This window comes from Panthera leo, chromosome A1 (genome assembly GCF_018350215.1).
Source record: "Panthera leo isolate Ple1 chromosome A1, P.leo_Ple1_pat1.1, whole genome shotgun sequence".
Taxonomy (NCBI): domain Eukaryota; kingdom Metazoa; phylum Chordata; class Mammalia; order Carnivora; family Felidae; genus Panthera; species Panthera leo.
This window is the reverse complement of record NC_056679.1, coordinates 19048197-19068618: the sequence shown is the minus strand read 5'-3', so window position 1 is coordinate 19068618 and position 20422 is coordinate 19048197. Positions and strand designations below refer to the sequence as shown.

General features: G+C 43.3%; 1 protein-coding gene across 2 annotated transcripts in view; it reads left to right on the top strand.

The window, feature by feature from the left end:
• The window catches only part of THSD1 (thrombospondin type 1 domain containing 1), a 66864-nt gene extending 56849 nt beyond the window's left edge, over nt 1-10015 (top strand). For both annotated transcript variants that reach the window (XM_042907145.1, XM_042907187.1), the window contains one exon: nt 9932-10015. The gene's annotated coding sequence lies outside the window, so the exon portion shown is untranslated. The remainder of the gene's footprint in view (nt 1-9931) is intronic.
• The last annotated feature ends 10407 nt before the right edge of the window (nt 10016-20422 follow it).

Below are 20422 nucleotides of genomic sequence, written 5' to 3'. Positions count from 1 at the left end.
CACGGAGTCTGTTTCTGATTCAGGATGCAATCAAGATTTATGCATTGCATTTGCTTATGTATTCTTTTACACTAGATCATCCCTCCACATACTCTTTTTATAAAATGATATTGAGGAGCACCTGGGTTGCTCAGTCAGTTAAGTGCCCTACTCTTAATTTCAGCTCAGGTCATGATCTCACGGTTCATGACACCAAGCCCCATGTCAGGCTCCATACTACCAGTGGGGAGCCTGCTTGGGATTCTCTCTCTCCCTCTTCTGCCTCTCTCTCTCTCTCTTAAAATAAATAAATAAATTTTTGAAAGAATTTAAAAACTAAAAAATGACATTGGCTTTTTAAATTGGGTCACTTGTCCAGTGCAGATTTGTCTGACTGCTTCCTGATGGTGGTAACTTACTCCTCTATTCCCTGTATTTTTTGTAACTTGGAAATTATGTCTAAAGACTTAACCAAATTCAACTGAAGATTCGTAGGAGTTTCTGTATTTTGGGTTGCATCACATCAGGAGGCACAAGTATTCTATTATTAATGACGCTAGGTTTGAACTCTCGATTAAGGAGGCAGTGGCCAGATCTCTCCACTGTAAATATGAATGGGGAAACAACTCTCCATGGTCTCTCACTTTTCTGTACAACTTATAAGCAAGGCACTGACTGCCTCCTCCCACAACTCCTCCCCCCTCCCCACTTCTTTTCAAGGAAGTTTGAATAGCAAGCAGCCTTGGAAGATACAGATCCTTTCTCCATCTACAGCCAAGGGAAGGCATGCTTACTGTCTGGTATAAAAAGTTAGGGTTCCTTAAGCTCAGGGTTCTTTTATTGTTATACAGTTCACTGTGTGCCGGTATCATCTGGCCCTCTTCACTTTGCCCTGTGGATTTGGGGGAACCAGAACAAAAATACTGATACATTTTGAGGAATGAACCCTCACTAAGGTATCCAAAAACTGGCAGACTAATTTGTCTATTTGCAAGTAGGGTTTTCTCAGACCCTTCACAATTATTGATGTTTCCCTTGGCAATTACTTAAGTAATCTGTGGGTGATAGGGTGTACATGGGCACTGTGTCCACATCCTGTTCCCCCAAAACATTTTACCTAATGGTTTTAGATTCCATTTATAATTGCTTAAATCAACCAATTTGTTGGAGATAGCAAAATAGTGGTTTTTTGTTTCTATTATTCTTTCCACATTTATTAACTGTGTTTTTGGCTGAGTTTCCCTTCATCCACTGGCAATGAACTACAGTTCCTTACAAAAAGGTAGGATAAAAACCCACTTTCCCCCCATGAATTATCAATCTGTTTGAGAAGGAGAGACAGAGAGAGAGAGAGAGAGAGAGAGAGAGAGAGGGAGAATATACAAGTGGGGAGGGGCAGAGAAAGAGGGAGAGAGAGAGAATCACCAGCAGGCTCCGCACTGCCAGTACAGAGCCCGATGTGGGGCTCAAACCCATAAACCCTGAGATCATGACCTGAGCCAAAGTTGAATGCTCAACCGACTGAGTCACCCAGGCACCCTAATTATTATTATTTTTAAATATAATTTATTGTCCAATTGGCTAACATACAGTGTGTGAAGTGTGCCCTTGGTTTTTGGGGTAGATTCCTGTGGTTCATCGCTTCCCATACAACACCAAGTGCTCATCCCAATAAGTGCCCTCCTCAATGCCATCACCCGTTTTCCCTCTTCCCCACTTCCCATCCACCCTCAGTTTGTTCTCTGTATTTAAGTCTCTTATGGTTTGCCTCCCTCCCCTTCTGTTTGTAACTATTTTTTCCCCTTCCCCTCTCCCATGGTTTTCTGTTAAATGTCTCAAGGTCCACATATGAGTGAAAATATATGATATCTGTCTTTCTCTGACTGACTTATTTCACTCAGCATAATACTTTCCATCCACGTTGCTGCAAATGGCCAGATTTCATTCTCCCTCATTGCCAAGTAGTATCCCATTGTATATACAAACCACATCTTCTTTCTCCATTTGTCAGTTGATGGACATTTAGGCTCTTTCCATAATTTGGTTGTTGTTGAAAGTGCTGCTATAAACATTGGGGTACAAGTGCCTCTATGCATCAGCACTCCTGTGTCCTTTGGATAAATTCCTAGCAGGGCTATTGCTGGGTCGTAGGGTAGTTCTAATTTTAATTTTTTGAGAAACTTCCACACTTTTCCAGAGCGGCTGCACCGGTTTGCATTCCCACTGCCAGCCAGGCACCCTAATTATTAAATTTTAAAGTAAGTCACTAGTATAATCATTTCTGTATACATGAACTAACTCATGGAGTTTTAAAACAAAGTAATAGTTTATAATCAGTTATTCCTTTTGATGTCCAAACTGTTTGAATCTATCCAGTGGGGGCCTCTTCAGACTGGCTACTGTGTCCTCTTGGCAGATCCCTGTTAGTCTTTCTAACTTAGAGCTTTCTTGCTTTTTGGCACATTAAGATGTCCTGGGTTCAACTTGCATTTCTCTGCCCAGGGCTGAAATCAGCCATGTGTTTAAAGAGTTCTGCTTTCTTTTGGTAGGAAATAGTGTTTAGAAACCAAGATCAAGGGTGCCTTTGCTTCTGGCCTTTTCAAAGGATAGTACTGGGAAACATATTTTTAAAAATCATGAGGTCATAATGCTATTTTGATTCAGGCTTGTAAAAATTGTGGTAAAATACTTATAAAATTTACCATCTTAATTGTTAACTGTGCAGTTCAATACTGTTAAGTATATTCACATTATTATACTTAATCCCCAGAACTTTTTCATCTTGTAAAACTGAAACTCTATACCTGTTAAACAACTCCTTGTCCCTCCTATTTCCCCGCAGGCACTAGAAACTACCATTCTATTTCCTGTCTTTACGAATTTACCTACTCTTGTACCTCATATAAGGGGAATCATACGGTATTTGTCCTTTTGTAACTGGCTTATTTTACTTAACATAATGTCTTCAAGGTTCATCCGTGTTGCAGCATGTGTCAGAATTATCCTTCTTTTTAAGGCTGAATAATATTCCATTGTATGCAAAAACCAATTTTGTTTATCCATTCATCAACTGATGGTCATTTAAATTGTCTGACTATTCAGAGTGGCCAAAATGAACAAATCAGGAGACTATAGATGCTGGAGAGGATGTGGAGAAACGGGAACCCTCTTGCACTGTTGGTGGGAATGCAAATTGGTGCAGCCACTCTGGAAAACAGTGTGGAGGTTCCTCAGAAAATTAAAAATAGACCTACCCTATGACCCAGCAATAGCACTGCTAGGAATTTACCCAAGGGATACAGGAGTACTGATGCATAGGGGCACTTGTACCCCAATGTTTATAGCAGCACTCTCAACAATAGCCAAATTATGGAAAGAGCCTAAATGTCCATCAAATGATGAATGGATAAAGAAATTGTGGTTTATATACACAATGGAGTACTACATGGCAATGAGAAAGAAGGAAATCTGGCCCTTTGTAGCAACGTGGATGGAACTGGAGAGTGTGATGCTAAGTGAAATAAGCCATACAGAGAAAGACAGATACCATATGGTTTCACTCTTATGTGGATCCTGAGAAACTTAACAGAAACCCATGGGGGAGGGAAAGGAAAAAACAAAAAAAAGAGGTTAGAGTGGGAGAGAGCCAAAGCATAAGAGACTCTTAAAAACTGAGAACAAACTGAGGGTTGATGGGGGGTGGGAGGGAGGGGAGGGTGGGTGATGGGTATTGAGGAGGGCACCTTTTGGGATGAGCACTGGGTGTTGTATGGAAACCAATTTGACAATAAATTTCATATATTGAAAAAATAAAAATAAAAAAATAAAAAATAAAATAAAATAAAATAAATTGTCTGACTATTGTGAAAAATACTGCTATGAACAAGGATGTGCAAATATCCCTTCAAGATCCTGCTTTTTATTCCTCTGAGTATATACCCAGAGGCAGAATAGCTGGATTATATGATAATTTTGTGTTTAACTTTCTGGGGAACCACCATACTGTTTTTCATAGTGGCTGCACTATTTCACGTGTCTGTGGATAGTGTGCACAAAGGTTCCATTTTCTTTACATCTTCACCAACACTTGTTATTTTCTTTCTCTTTTTTTAAACAGTCACCATCCTAATGGGTGTGAGGTGATACCTCAGTGTAATTTTGATTTGCATTCCCCTAATGACTAGTGATGTTGAACCAATATACTTATTGGTCATTTGTATATCTTCTTTAGAGACACATCTATTCAAGAACTTTGCCCATTTTTAAGTAAGATTCTCTTGCTTTTTTGTTGTTAAGTTGTAGGAGTTCTTTGTATATTCTGTATATTAATCCCTTATCAGTCAAAATTTATAAATATTTTCTTCCATTCTATAGGTTGCCTTTTGACCTCTGATCGTGTCCTTTGATGCATAAATCAATTCAGATTTTAACATTATTATATTTTTTAAAACTCTTAGACTTTTTTACACCATTTTCTCTTGCTAAACCTCTTGGTTCCTAAAAATATCAAAATATTAATTTGCTTTATCCCTAATATACACAAAATAGTCTCAAAAAGTGCTATAATTATAACTCAAAGTATAGGATGAAGTTTAGGATATCTTCAAAATTTCTTTTGCCCTTAGACTGTATTGTAATAAGGTATATAATTAGAGCATTGTGTTCAAAAATTCATTCAGGGGCACCTGGGTGGTTCAGTCAGTTAAGCATCCAACTTTGACTCAGGTCATGATCTCACGGTTCTTGAGTTTGAGCCCTGCGTTGGGCTCTGTGCTGACAGCTCAGAGCCTGGAGCCTGCTTTGATTTCTGTGTCTCTCTCTCTCTCTACCCCTCCCCTACTTGTGCTAGCTCTCTCTCTCTCTCTCTCTCAAAAATAAACATTCAAAAAAACATTCAAAATTCTTATCTCTGTGTGGTTATCTTATCAGTTTGATACACTGGTTGGTTTGTTTCACTCTGTTTTTAATTTTACAAACTTCTTGTTTCTTTTTTAAATAAATAAAGCATTTATATGGATCATAAATAAAAACTATAAAAATGTATACTCAGAAAAGTCTCACTTCCATCCCTATCCCTTCTAATCCATTCCCCATACACCTTACCTGGGGGGTTTCTGATTTGTCCTTCCAATGTTTCTTCACGCAGAAGTAAGATCTATGTTCATATCTATGCATTTATGTTCTTATTTCCCTCATTCTTTACACAGAATGTGAAGGTTTTGATATATTGAAGAAGTTCACTTTCAAAGTATGCATCTTAACCTGTCTGTTTTTAAAATCTGCATATAAGGCTCATAGTAACCAACCACATATAACCTTAAGAAATTGCTGATGTTAAATGATAAGTGTTGGATACACATTTTAAAAAGAAAGTGGCATTGAAGGGTACTCACTGTGTCATCATGAGAATTTATTCATATTTTGCCTCTGTCATTCCTGTTCTCCCTCCTGGCTGACCACAAACACACAACTGCCTGGGAGAATTTACAAGCCTGTATTCCCACAGCACGTTGCTCATAAACCAGTTTCGCATTCATCTCATTGTTCTATGGTTGTTTATATGTTTTTATTCCCAATAGAGTGTGAGAGCTGAGAGCAGGGATTGTATCCCATTCCTGTTTGTATCTCAAGCAGCGTGTTGTAGGGGAAAGCTCACTCTGTCTGGAACCTTGGCATTGCTACCTCCCAGCTGCGTGAACTCGTGCACGGTGCCTCAGCACCGTGGGCTTGTGTTTTCTTACCATCAAGTAAGAATAGTCTCTTCTTGCCAGACTGGTGATAACATTAAGCGAGATGGTGTGAGTGAAAGGCCCAGTGTGTGGCCCAACTGTCCTCCAAGCTCTCAGTGCCACTTGGCCACCTAGATTCAACTTCCATTTCCATATCTGACTTCAGCTCTTTTGATACATTTTACATATTTATTTCTTTATAGCCTGTGTCCCAGCCAGTTGAAACCTTCCAGGACATCCCTGTGCTCTGTCTTTTGAAAATAGATGTTCTTCCTGGGGCGCCTGGGTGGCTCAGTTGGTTGAGCGGCTCAGATCATGATCTCGTGGTCCGTGAGTTCGAGCCCGGCATCGGGCTCTGTGCTGACAGCTCGGAGCCTGGAGCCTGCTTCAGATTCTGTGTCTCCCTCTCTCTCTGCCCCTCCCCCACTCATGCTCTGTCTCTCTCTGTCAACAACCTCCCTATTCACACTGCACCCACACCTCTCCCACACCCAACGCCAGACCTCCTGACCTGTTTTACTTCTCTGCAGAGTACTTATACAGCATATTAAAATTTCACATATTTCCATGTTTATTGTCTGTGTCCCTCACGAGAAATAAGACTAGAGGCAGGGATTTTTATTTTCTAATTCGTTCACGGATTTATCCTCAGCGCCTTGAATAGTGTGTGTACCTAATAGGTGCTTCATGCGTATTTGCTGACTTGAACAAATACGTGATTTTCTTGTTTCCAAACTCATTGTCTCCTTTTCAGACTGTGACCTACTTGGCCTTCCGGTGATATTTGACACTTGCCACCCTGTGTTTCCAGGACCACAGTCTCTCCTGGGTGTCCTCCTATTTTCAGACCACTTCTTACTTCCCTTTGTCAGCTTCTTCTCTTCTTCTTACTCTTTTTTTTTTAAATTTTTTTTTCAACGTTTTTTATTTATTTTTGGGACAGGGAGAGACAAAGCATGAACGGGGGAGGGGCAGAGAGAGAGGGAGACACAGAATCGGAAACAGGCTCCAGGCTCCGAGCCATCAGCCCAGAGCCTGACGCGGGGCTCGAACTCACGGACCGCGAGCTCGTGACCTGGCTGAAGTCGGACGCTTAACCGACTGCGCCACCCAGGCGCCCCAACTTCTTCTTACTCTTAAATATTGGTCCTCCTGGTATCATCCTTGTTATTTTTCTCCTTTCACTCTCCATACTTTTCCAGACAGGCTTATCCGCCCTCAGGGCTCCAACCACCATCCATGAAAATTCTCAAACATGTATTTATAGCTCTTGGCTGTGCTCCTTCACCTCCAATCCGATGATTTGAAGAAGATCATCAAAACTGTATCAATGTTACCCCTGCTTGTTTCAGCCCTATTGCACTGCCTTATAGTTTCTTGCTTGTACTGTTTCATTAATTTTCCAAAATTCCCCTGCCTCTGTCTTGCCGTCCTCTAATTCATGTGGCCCATGGCAGCCAGAGCATTCTTTTTATTGTTATTATCTTTTTTTTAATTTTTTTTTAAACGTTTATTTATTTTTGAGACAGAGAGAGACAGAGCATGAACAGGGGAGGGGCAGAGAGAGAGGGAGACACAGAATCTGAAACAGGCTCCAGGCTCTGAGCGGTCAGCACAGAGCCCGACGAGGGGCTCGAACTCACAGACCGTGAGATCATGACCTGAGCCGAAGTCGGATGCTTAACCGACCAAGCCACCCAGGCGCCCCCAGAGCATTCTTTTTAAAGTGCACATCTGACCATGACAGTCCCCTTAGGGAAATCTCTGTAGTGATTTCCAACTGTCTGCAGAAATCATCCAAACTTCTTGGCATGCTTTGGAAGACCCTCAAGACCTGGCACAGATTTCCTGCGTTGACACAAATATCCTATACATTATGTGCAGTTCCTTAAAGAAGCCACACTCTCATTTCCTAGGCTTTGCAATGCTATTCCTGAAGTACGGGTGCCCTTCCATGCTTTGTCCATCTGGTGAACTCCTACTTAGGGCCTCCCTGATATTTCTGAGCAGAGATGAGGAGCTTCCTCTGTGTCCCCTCCCACCTTTAAGTACCTCCCTTACAGCATACGTAGTCGCATTTGTTTTTCACATGTTTGCCTTCCTCAAGAAAATCAACTTTGTTAATAGTGGCCGGCACACAGGTTTCACTCAAATTTATTAGATTGAACAAAAAGAATACTCATCACCGTCTCATGCTTAACATAGATCCCTAAAACACTCTCTGGATGGCCCAGAGTTAGGCGGTTGTTATTATATACAGAAAGAAGGAAGCCATCCATGCGCACTGCAGAGAACAGCCTATCAGTCAAGAGCCTGAGTTCTCTCTTGGCTCTGTGTGGACTTTGCAGAGATTTAACTGGGTAGGCTTCAGTTGCCTCACCTCCAGAATGAGGAAAGGAACAAGGGGTTCGAACAAAAAATGTAAGTGGAACTAAAGTAACAGTCACAGCTCTGTTGTGAAAACCAATTTACCATTCCAAATTCAGTTCCGTGTATTTCATGTGTTTGTGTCGCAATTACAATTCTCTTATCTGTTGTATGTCTACCAGAGTCACAGGTGGTCGTTTTAGATTGCAAACTCCATAAGGAAGAAAAGCCTTATAATCCTCTGCCTAGGGCGGAACAGGGTATCTGGGCCTTCGTATACACTGGCCGAGGCTACTTGAACAGAGTTCAGAACAACTTTAGAGAGCAGACTTGGAAATGGCAAGATTAGACACAGATTTGCTGTGATTGTAAATAACAAGGAAAAAATGTTGTGCTTCTGCTAAATGGGAAGGCAGCAGTGTATCTAAAGAAATAAGAAAGGAAAGTGATGGCATGATTTGCTAAATCCAAACCCTTTTAGTAAAATAGGGGCTGAAAAATAGAAAAACCTGCCTGGCTGCCCTTGTGATGTTTGGTAACGCGCAGGGTAGGCACTCCTTGAACGAATGTTGTTACTCCACTGGGTAGGGCTGCCGTGAGCTCCTAGGAGGTGCTAGCCACATCGCTGAATAGGGCCTTATTGCCGGCAGCTGCAAGATATGTGGTGTTAGCTCGTTGTTAGATGGTGCAGGAGGAGAAAGGCCAATCCTGAATGCACATCTTGGGGACTTCTGGGAGGATGGAGTTAGGAGTGCTCCTGGTGGGAGAGTCTGTGCTGTATGAATGGAGATTTTGGCCCTTGGAATCCCCATGAGAAGATTTCCATGAGGATCCGTGCTCGAATAAAGAGGGGCAGAAGGAAAGTAGCAAGCAAAAAGTTTATTAAAGCGAGAGTACACTCTCAAGGTGGGAGAGCAGACAGGCTCCTCAAGGTGGGACCGGCCCTAGGTTGTTCTGGGATTGGATATTTGTTGCTAGTCTCTGGGCTGGGAGGAGCTGTGACGCATAGCTGGGTGGTCTCTAATGGAGGCTGATTCCAAACCTATGGGGGACTCCTCCCACTGGTTGGGATGGGGGGTGCTTTTGACCCTAGGAGATAGTACCAGAACCAGCAGAGCAGACTTGGGTCAGCGTCAGCGGGCAGGGCTGTCCCGCTATGCAAATGTATTATAATGAGTGTAGGGGTTACCCTGGGGCAGCGGCGGAAGAGGAAAGCGCATGCTCCACACCTGTGGCGCTTGAACTTTCAGCCCCAAGGTCAGGCTGTCGTGCCCCAGGCTTCTGTGTAGCTTATTTCTTACCGTCCTTCCTAGGTCTACCAGCTCAGGCCTGTCATTCCCCTTCAAGAATTTGGGACTCTGCCTCCTGTCGTTCCTTCCACTGCTCATATCTAGCTTCTACCTAACAGAAGGATCCTGAGCTCACCTTGTCCCACCGACACAAGGAGATAACAGCCACATCAGAGCCGCTAACTCTGAGAGCAACCGGAAGACTGGCGGAACAGACTTTCCACAGTTCTTTGTAGAGAGGAGGCCACTTGAAAAGGGTGGGTGGGGAGGGGATTCAGTGGGGAACAGAACTCCTGGCAAGACTAACCACAAACAGGAGGGGCCCCCCACAAGCGACGAGAAGGGAGAAGAGCGGACCCCACAGGGGGTACCCCAGACACAGGGGGGGCTGCACTGGGAAGATGAGCCTCCATAAGATTTGGCTTTGAAAACCAGTGGGGCTTAATTTCTTGAGTTTTTACAACCAGTGGGACGTAACCCTGGGTACTGAATAATTCTGTGTATTGCATATAGAATTTAGTAATAGTAGTTTAACAAAGAACTAATGTAAACCTCATTCTGTGGTAGAGCCCCTTCCTGAGGAACGTGATGGAGGCTTTCTCAGAACGAAGGAAGGCAACCTGCCACGTGGCCCAGTCAACTCCTATACACGTAAGCATAACCCTGACACGACTCTGTAACTTGGATTGTGTCCAATCAGACTATATGTGTCACCAGAAACAGGAGACAAAGAAGTAGAAATTGCATAAGAGGCTGCACCCCGCTGCACTCGGGGCTCAGTCTTTTTGCGGTCTTAGCTGGCTGAGCCTGTGCTGGCACGGATAAAGCTGTTTCCTGGAAAGAAGAGCCTCAGTGTCCCGTCTGTGTAAGAATCCCGCTACATTTCTTGGGGTCTTGCGTCCAGGATTCGGAGACGGTGCGTTTCCTCCTCCTTTGTCACTGGGGTGCGAACCTCAGAGCGCTGGGAGAAGCCACCTTTCCTGGTGCCAGCGGACGGCTTGATCTGTAGAAGACTAGCCCCTCCGGGTGTGCCAGGGAGAGGACCTGGGACGCACAATGGAACCGGTGAGGCCCAGCAACCAGCTCAGGGAGTGCCACATGTCAGACTGATAGGACCCCAGGTTCCTTTTGGTAGACCTGCCCCTAAGAGGCAGAATGGGGTGGGGGGCCTGATCACCTCCCAGAGTTGCCTGAGTAGTCCCATAAGGAATAAGGAATAAAACCACAACTCTAAGGCGCCGGGCGTTCGGCGATGGGTTGGAGTTGCTGTGTGACTGTGTGTGAATGAGAAGGAGAGCAGAAAGTTTCCAACCTGATCAAGGGGCCAAAGCTGGTGTTGAGTGCTGATTTGCGGTTCCCTGGCGACCTCATATGGCTTAAGGCGGTGTCAGACCTTCCTCGGGTGTCTGACCCGGGTCAGGGCTTGATACTGGACCTGCCAATGCTAAGACGCGCCTGAAGTATCTCCTGGAGGATGGAGAGTCCTGGCCTCCCGAGGGAAGTATTCAGTGTAGTGCTATCTTACAGTTAGATCCATATTGTCGAAGAGAGGGTAAATGGTCAGAAGTTCCTTATGTTGCACGTCTTCTTTGCCTTAAAGGAGCCAAGAAAGGCAAGTACTCGCAGACTCACCCCCTGAGGCCTCTCCTCAGGAAAAGCCACTTGTTAGACCCTCATGACCTCCTTATCCAGGATTGCCAGGGATAAAAAATTCTCCCCCTAAAATCAAGGCATGTTCAATGCATCTATTGACTACAATGCGTTATGGTGGATTTGGCCCCGTAAAGGTTCCACTTCCCTTGCAAGATTCTAAGCAAATAAAAAGCACCTGGGCAAATTTTCAGACAACCCTTATCAATATATAGAAGTGTTCCAACACCTAACCCAGGTTGCTAAAAAAACAAAACAAAACAAAACAAAACAAAACAAAACAAAACAAAACACAGGCCATCCCTAACAAAGGAGACTGACACTCTCTCTCACTATTTCTCCTCTTACATTCCCATAACTCTAACCGTAGGTGGGGGCTTCTCCCTCCTTCATTTCCTGGGTCAATGACTATGATAATTAGAGCCAACTGACTCTCGTTAGTCTACCTCAGGATGGAGACATTAAGGAATATTCCCAAGCAGCTGCCAAAACTCCTTTTGTTTCGGGGAAATTCCCTGTCTTCTCTAGATCTATGTGGACTGCCTAATTCCCCTTGGTGGTGGAAAAAATCTGCATCTGCTTTTCTGTCTGAGCTGACAGGCTTTAGGACCAGGAGACCTCTTTCTCTGCCCTCTGGCCTTTTATCTGCCTCCAGGCCTCTTGGTGGCACCTACCTCCTCTGCCTTCCTCTCCCCATCCTGTTTCTGCGCCACCTTGGGCGAAGCTTCCATATCTGGCTCCTAGACCATCTGGGTGCCTCCCTCCCTTGCTGTCAAAGAGCAAAGAACATCCCCTTAGACTTACCCTAAGTATAAATTGACAATGGTGGACTTTTAAGTAAACACAGGTGAAACAAGATACCTCTGTTACAATTTGTCAACCAAAAAAAGCCATGGCTTAAATTGATGGTTCATTTTGTCTGGCTCAAAGTTTTCATGGATAATTATTAAGATAACTTTCAGGGTCTTTGGTAACCTAAAGCCTTAAAGGTTTGCTTATATAATAAACTAAATTAAATCCATTGGACATTTAGGCCTTTTCCAAATTGAATGGAATGCTAAAGCTTATGGCCAAAAAAAAAAAAAAATTCTGATGTAACAGTTCACAACTGGTTACTACTTAGTTTTCACTGGAGACTAAGGTTTCTAAGAGTTAAAATTCTGCTAAATGTAATTAAGACTGAGAAAAATAAGAAAAGTAACTCTGTATGTAGAAAAGTAGGAGATATGTAAGAAAGGTATAAGAAATGGGAACACATTTTTGTTGAAGGTAAAAGAAAGTAATTTTGTCCTAAATGAGACTGATTGTTTGGAGAAAAAGGGCTTAGGTCAAAATCTGAAAGCAAAGAAGAGTTGTAGAAGGTTTGTGAAGGGGATTCTTTGGAAAGAAATTTTATATGTGGTCAGGATGGACTAAGGTTAAAATAAATGGATTTTAAAAGCACGCTGGTATAAGATGAAAATTCTGCTTTACTCTTTGTTAAAAAGGCAAAGTTTTCTTAGATGGTTGGTATGCTTTTAATAAAAAAAAAAAGAGGTAAACAAAGTTTTCCCTTTTTGTCTGCCCAAAAAGATGGAAAAAAATATGATTTTTAACCAGAAGGGCAGGACAGCATGCCCTTTTGAGTTGTTTTATTCAAGGCTTGATTGAAATTGCCCCTCCTTTGATCCAAAGGCTGGGGAGAAGGTGACGGCGTCCTTGCTGCCAGCCTCCAAATGCTCCACATTTGTGTTGTTTCTGTCTAGCAAAGAAAGGGATGCCTGTGCCATATAAGAGATAGATGACTATAATATATAAAGGGCTTTTACTGGAATACATAGGAGCCATTTTGCTACATTTAGCCCAGGGTGTGCCAATTTGTAACCCTAGATACTCTAAAGTGGATATCCATGTGGCTAGAACATATTTATGTGGGCACTGCTGACAAAGGCAAGGAAATAGACCTCGACTTTGGCCCTTTTAGCCCCCTTGATGACCAATTTTATCCTTACAAAAATGGTTTTCCCCAGCCTTTTAAAATGTATTTGTACATTGTTAAAAATGTATTTGTAAAGAGGATTACTGTTGGGCCAAAATAAAATTAGTGCGTCCTCTACAACCAGGGAAGTCTTGCTTGGCCACAGACGATACCCCCAAATTCCCGCAGGCAGAAAACAAAGGGATAGGAGAAAGACGAGGTCAATTCTTGGAGGTAGGGTCAAGCCTGGATAAGAGCGACTGCTCCCAGCACCTCGTGAGACTGACAAAGCTTTTGGCTGCCAGTCGAATAGCCAGCCAAAACGCAGGACCAGGAGATGAGGCTTTTCCTGGCCAACTATGAAAATTAAGGGATGCCTCTTCCTCCTTTTTCCTATAGATGGGCAATTCCCCAACCAAAGCCAATACTCCTTTGGGATGCATTCTGAAAAATTGGGATGATTTTGATACATAAACTCTAAGAAAACAAAAACAAGCAAACACAAACAAACAATAAAAAAACAACTCATTAATCATCATGGGACTGGAGGTACTATAGGGAACTTGCAGTTTTCCACCAGGGCCCAGGTAGTTCCATCCCAAGATTCTAACTGGGACTATGACCATCCCATTAAGAAATGGTATTGCTACCACTTCCAAACTTGTGCTGTAGAGAAATTAAGGAAGTCTAAAGTTAAGCCCTTAAATTATGCTAAATTAGCCACTATTTTACACAGAATGAGAGCCCAATGGCCTTCCTGGAGAGGTTGAGGGAGGCTCTCATTAAATATATGGCTATTCCCCTGACACCCTTAAGGCTGAGATGATTTTAAAGGACAAATTTGTCACTCAATCAACCCTAGATAGAGAAAATGCAAAAATTGGCTGTTGGCCTTGAAGGGACCATGGAGGAGCTTTTACAAGTGGGTTATTACAACTGAGATCAAAACAAACAAACAACAACAACAACAACAAAAAACAACAGGAAAAGGGCTTAAGAAAAATCTGAGACCTTAATTGTGGCCTTATGCATTATGCATTAAGACCAGACTTCCCGAGGTCTGGGGACCAAACGCCGCTTACGTGGCCAGTCAGGGCACTGGAAACTGAGGCTGCCCTCTGAAGGGACCACAGAAGTCAAAGCCCTCCTAGCCATGCCCCTTATCTGGAGACAGTCACTGGAAGTCTAAATGCCCTAAGGGACCTCTCTCTGTAAGGGCTCAGATAACCAGTGTCCCTGAAAAGGACTGATGGGGCCTGGGGCTCTTCGAGATGGCTCCTGGGAACCAACAGTTTTTTGGAAGCCCCAGGAGCCTCGGAGCCTGGGGGAACTCTGGAAAACTCAGGTGACTAAAAGGCTGGTTCATTTCCTTCTAGATACCGGAGCCACCTTTTCTGCCCTCCTTTCCACTCCAGGGCAACTATCCAAATGTAGGATAATGATCAGAGGCGTCTCCGGAAAACTTTTAACTAAATTTTTCTTTCAGCCCCTGGGATGCATACGGGGAAAACTAATTTTTTCTGCTTCTTTCTTGATACTACCAGAGAGTGTTACTAAGAAGGGACATTATAACAAAATCAGAGACTATAGTGATCCAGGACCGATCAACAATTGTGTGAGTTTCTGGGAATTACTGGATTTGGTAGGCTGTCGATCCTGAGTTCAGAAAATAGCTTGCCTGCTGTATCAATTTTTAAAGGGGACTCAATCCCACCTACTCTCCCAAGGAAATAAACTGGGGTCTGACTCATGCACCCTGTCTCTAGCCCTCGGGATGGTTACAAACAGAGCAGGGGCAATAACTCTTAATGAGCTCACAGAGCTAAAAGATCATTAAAGCACTGCATCAGGCCTTTCATTTAGGGAGGAATCAAACTTATCACATGGCCCAAAGGATGTTTACTGGGAAAAATTTGTCAAGGACAGTTCAGCAAGTAGTATCAGCCTGTGAAGTATGTCTTAGAAACGATCCTCTCGACTACAAACTGGCTCTCCCAGGCCATCAAGGAACTGGAGGCTTAGGGAAGACTGACAATTAGGTTTCACTCATATGCCAAGGTCGAAGGAATGCCAACATCTGTTGGGATGGGTTGATGCTTTTACTAATTGGGTAGAGGCCTTCCCCTAAAAAACAAAACAAAACAAAACAAAAAAACTGAAAAGGCACAAGAGGTAATAAAAGCTTTGCTTTATGAAATAATACCCGGATTCAGCTTACCTAAATGTTTGTGAATTAGTAATGGTAAATGGCTACCTTGACTCTTTCTCTGGTAGGACCCCCAGCTCTTGAAAAAGTCTTATACCTCGAAATAAAGCAAACTATCTGCTTATACTCAGCAAAACTCTAAATAACACCTCACAAGCTTTAGATGCTTTAAATAAAAAAAATTAAATCAAGTTAGGGCCCCACTCTTGGAGAATAGAGCCACCGTTAATTACTCCTTCTCCATCACCTGGATTATGAGAGATTCCCTGACATGTGTTGTTTCAATATAACTGATAATTCTCACATAGTCTTAGAACTGATAGATGACATTTGGCCATAAATGGTCAAAGTCAGGGTCTCTCCCGGATTCTTTGACTGATTTGGGAACTGGGGACAGTATCTTAAGATGCCGTCTTGTTGGTCAGTATAATCTTTACTTTGTGTTTTTCTTTGTGTCTGCCAATGTTTGTGCCGCCTCGTGCCTGTCAGCCTTTCTGCAGAACCCTACGATGGGCCACTTGACAGACCCTTGGGTAGGCTCTAACTGCTGTACCCTGACACAGTCCCTTATCAGCTTGAAGAAGCCAGAATGGTCATCATCCCTGTTCCCTAAAGGCAGTTTAGGGCCCTATTCCAGGGGGAGGAATGAGTAGGGGAAGGGTTAACATTAGGCAGGGAGAGATAAGTGACCTTCAGGAGGCAGACTATAGCTGCAAGTGAAAGGCTGCAGAAGCAGATGGGGTTCTCCACTTATAAAATCCTTTATGGGTGCCCTCCCCATTATCAAGGGCATAAGGGGGGGATCTAAACGAGATAGGCAATCTAACCCTGAGGCAACACATGCGGGCCCTTGTCTTCACCTTAACCACCTTACACCACTGGGTTAGGGAGCGATTATATGTGTCTGACCACAGACGCTCACCCCTTTATTTTTTATTTTTATTTTTTTAAAATTTTTTTTAACCTTTATTTATTTTTGAGACAGAGACAGAGCATGAATGGGGGAGGGTCAGAGAGAGAGGGAGACACAGAATCTGAAACAGGCTCCAGGGTCTGAGCTGTCAGCACAGAGCCCGATGCGGGGCTTGAACTCACGGACCGCTAGATCATGACCTGAGCCGAAGTCGGACGCTTAACCGACTGAGCCACCCAGGCGCCCCTAGACGCTCACCCCTTTAAACCAGGAGATGCTGTGTGGGTAAAGGAATGGAATGTCCAACCCCTAAAGCCCCTCTGGAGAGACCCATTCATTGTCCCCTTGTCCAGCCTTACTACAGTAAAGGCAGCAGAGGTGTGTTCCTGATTCATCAACGCCGCGCAAGCTGACCATACGAAAGAAGCAATCTGCAACTCCAGGGGCTCGGGGAGACTGCAGCCCTGCTTTAGTCACTCTGGAAGCTGACCACGCACGGCAGAAGCTTGAGGAGTCCACAGTCTGGTGGAACAAAATAGACCGTCCTTATCTTCTATATGTTTCCTTACTGTGATGCGCTGTCACCCCTTGTGTCTCGCTGTTACTGGGATCCTTGCTCCACTTTTCACCATAGGATTGGCAGAAGCCACCCAGACCAGCTGGGAGTGTGGTGAGAGGTTTCTATTAGCACTCACCTTCCTTTTGTGGATAGGATGCTTCGTTGGTACTGTTGCTTCTAATCTGGACCCCTTCTGTAGACCTAGATTCCTCATCATGTGACCCACGTATCTGCATAACCAGGTCAGGCCAAGGAGTCACTTGGACCTTACTATACCATACCGACTTCTCATGCCAGGGAAAGATCCTGGGGACCTGCAAACGCGATAAGACCACCTATTCTATCTACCAACGGGAGAGTCAATACACTTGTTTTGACCCACAGTGCTCCCCAAAGGAGGAATGGCTAGAGGTCTGGAGTCACCCCAAGACAGGCACCACCAGTGTGGGCCGACTAATTAACAAAGCTCAAATTCCCAATCCAAGCCAGCCGGTGTCTATATGCTTTGACGCGTGCACAGCCTAGGTGACATATTGCCATGTGGTGTGCCACGTGGAGGTCTGGCATGGGATCGAAACTACCAGCGCAATGACGAGCACATGTGCGAGGAGTCTGGTTTATGTGGTCACTGACCCCATCCACCTCAGTCTTTCTGTCCTTATGGAAGCTGTGTCACCTGGGCCACCTGGCAGACTGAAGACAAAACAGCCCTCCAGAAGTGTGTGGCTGAGTCAAACTGCCAGTCAGGATCCTGTAACCTCGTTAATTTTGCCATCCTTAACCCAGGAGACTCAAAATGGAAGACGGCCGTACGTGTGATGATGTTATGGAAATAGAAACCTCTAAACCAAGATGATGCTCTTTGACCCAAAATGCGAGGTCTGAGCATCCAAGGGGGGAATGTGGTAGAGCTCCTCCCTAAGGAACGTGATGGAGGCTTTCTCAGAACAAAGGAAGGCAACCTGCCACGTGGCCCAATCAACTCCTATACACGTAAGCATAACCCTGACACGACTCTGTAAGTTGGACTGTGTCCAATCAGACTATATGTGTCACCAGAAACAGGAGACAAAGAAGTAGAAATTGCATAAAAGGCTACACCCCCTTGCACTTGGGGCTCAGCCTTTTTGGGGTCTTAGCCGGCTGAGCCCATGCTGCCATGGATAAAGCTGCTTTCTGGAAAGAAGAGCCTCAGTGTCCCGTCTCTCTGTGTGAGAATCTTGCTACAATTTGGCTAGCGATACAAATTCAAAAACAACCACAAAAGTTGATGTCTGGTTGCCTGAGGATTAACCTTGGCCTACAGATAATTTTTAGACAAAAAGTTTTAAATAGAATGCTTTTATTGGTGCCTCTACAATCCACATTTTCACAGTTCCTAACACTCTCTTTTAGCTTGCTTCACTCATTTACATAACTGGTGAGACTCCCTCCAGGCAGGAACCCCTGGTTTACAGGAAGCAGAAACCAGAGGGAGACATCCTTTGGGTGCCAAACTTGCCTACTGTGAATTTAGTGTTCCAAATGGGTTTAACCAAGCTTTCAGAACCATTGGGTACTGTTTCTTTATCTAATTTATCTGAAGAGCTTTTTTGATGGCGGTAACTTGTGGGAACTTAGAAAAGAAGGGCTTGCTATGAGTAATTTCCAGAGGATCTCACAGATATGCATCTTTCCAGTCAAGAAGTGCTTACTGTGTGAGCTCTGTGTAGCAGCCTGGGTGCATAGGTGTAAGGCAACTCATTGAATTTGCATGGCCGTGGGAGACTCCCGGAGAAAGGACTTGCTCAAGGTCACACAAGCATCACTATGGCTGAGGAAGATTCACTGTTGGCCAATCCATTCCACAGGTCCCTGAGGCAGCACATGATTTTCCATCACGCTGGGCACTGACAAGGATAGGAATTTCATAATCCAGAAATCATCAGCATTAAGAAAGGTCTGTGTAAGGTCTTAAACTAAAGACAGCTAACATTTATTGAGTGCCTACTATGTGCTGACACTGTGTGTAGGTGCTTACATGTATTATTTAATTCATACATCGACCCTAGAAGGCATTCTTCTCAGTTTACAGATGAAGAGAGTGAGGTACAAAGAAGTTAAATAACTTGTTTGCCCAAGAGCACAATTAGTGAGTGGCTGAGTCAGGATTTGAACCCAGGCTGTCAGGCTCCAAAGTTCACATACGCACAATAAACTATGTTGTAGCTATTGCCTTTTATCTAAGGTGGGGTAAGGATGGTTGGATGTAGCAAATTCAGCACTAGCCTGCATTCAAAATCTAACAAAATATTCATAGGATAAAGATGAGAACATGATCTTTATTGATATTTTGATTGACATTCAATGCTTTATTACTATGACACCCCGTGATATGAATGTACAATTTCTTTGGAGAGTTCTAGAACAAGATAATATTTTTGAAGCTAATTAGATGGAGACATTTAAAATAATATCCTTGTTTTCCTAGGTATTTATTATTTCCTGTTAGATTAGGAAAACAAGGGGGAAAAAACGTGGAGTGAGCAGCTCTGGGCTGTCAAAGGGCCACAGCTCTCCTTCTGCACAGTCTTTATAGTGAATGCTTTCCAACGAGAACTTCTTGTTCAAGAAGATCAAGGCAGAGCAATGTTTTATGTAGGTTGGACTTTGACTGTTTTGAGCCACTTGTTATTAGGAGACCGTTCTATTGCTTCTGTGTTGTGTTGTCAGTCAGTAACTTGTCACCCTTATTCATTAGATTAAACTTTGGTTATTGCGAGTCAGGAAAAAGATTTAAATTTCAAGTCTGACATTTTACAGGAAAAATTCGTTCCGAAATACAAGAGGTAGCAGAACTTGCTATGGGTTCCTTGATCACAGTTGGAAAATGTAACATTATGAAAAGGAAGTTTGCTTGACCTAACTGTAAAGACCAATTGATTCTGAGGCTCCGTGAGGCGATATTCAAAAGTAATAAATAATAATTGTTTGAAAGTTATTTGAGTCAAAAGAGGAAATTTGTTAATGAGGAATTTTAACTTAATTTCCATATGTTTCAAATCTAGTTTAAGACTAAAGGCACTTTTGAAGAAGAAAAGGGCTGTCACAGATCCGTAACACCACTTTTCATTTTTCAACGTTCATTTCCAGCCTATGACATTGGTGAGTAATCTATAGATACATATAACGCAGGATGTACTGATAGTGTTAGCAAAACCTATCCAAAGTCCTACTACTTAGTTTAAAATTTATGACCCACTCAATAAGACTCAACGCAAGTGAAAGAAGGTTTTTTTCATTTAAGAACAATTTTAAAATACAAAGTTTGCTTTCAGGGAATTTGTTTTCTAGCGTTCAAGAGGGTGTGGTGACTATAAAAATCAACAGCTGTTTGTTGTCTCTGTGTTGAAGTAATAGAGGCTTTGGCAAAGCAAAATGTCGGGAAGCATTAAAGAAGCCAATCTTTGGTAAGAAACAGCAGCAGCAAAACTGGGGAATGATTGCGTTTTGGACGGGCTGGAAGCCATGCTGAGGCAGAGTCTGGAGTTGGCAGTGATGGGCCAAAGGCAGGAGATGAGAGTGGAACACAAGAGGGAGGGGCTGGATCCAGTTGGAATAAGCTAGGTCCTGAAATTAACATGTGGAATCCCACATCTATGGAGAAGTAGCTGTGAGGCCATATATTATTTATACTTATTATAGTGTTCTAGAATGTTAAAGAAATAACTCGTCAATGTTTCTATGGGAAATAGGGACCACTGTTTGGATTTCCAAATACTAGAGCTAAATGT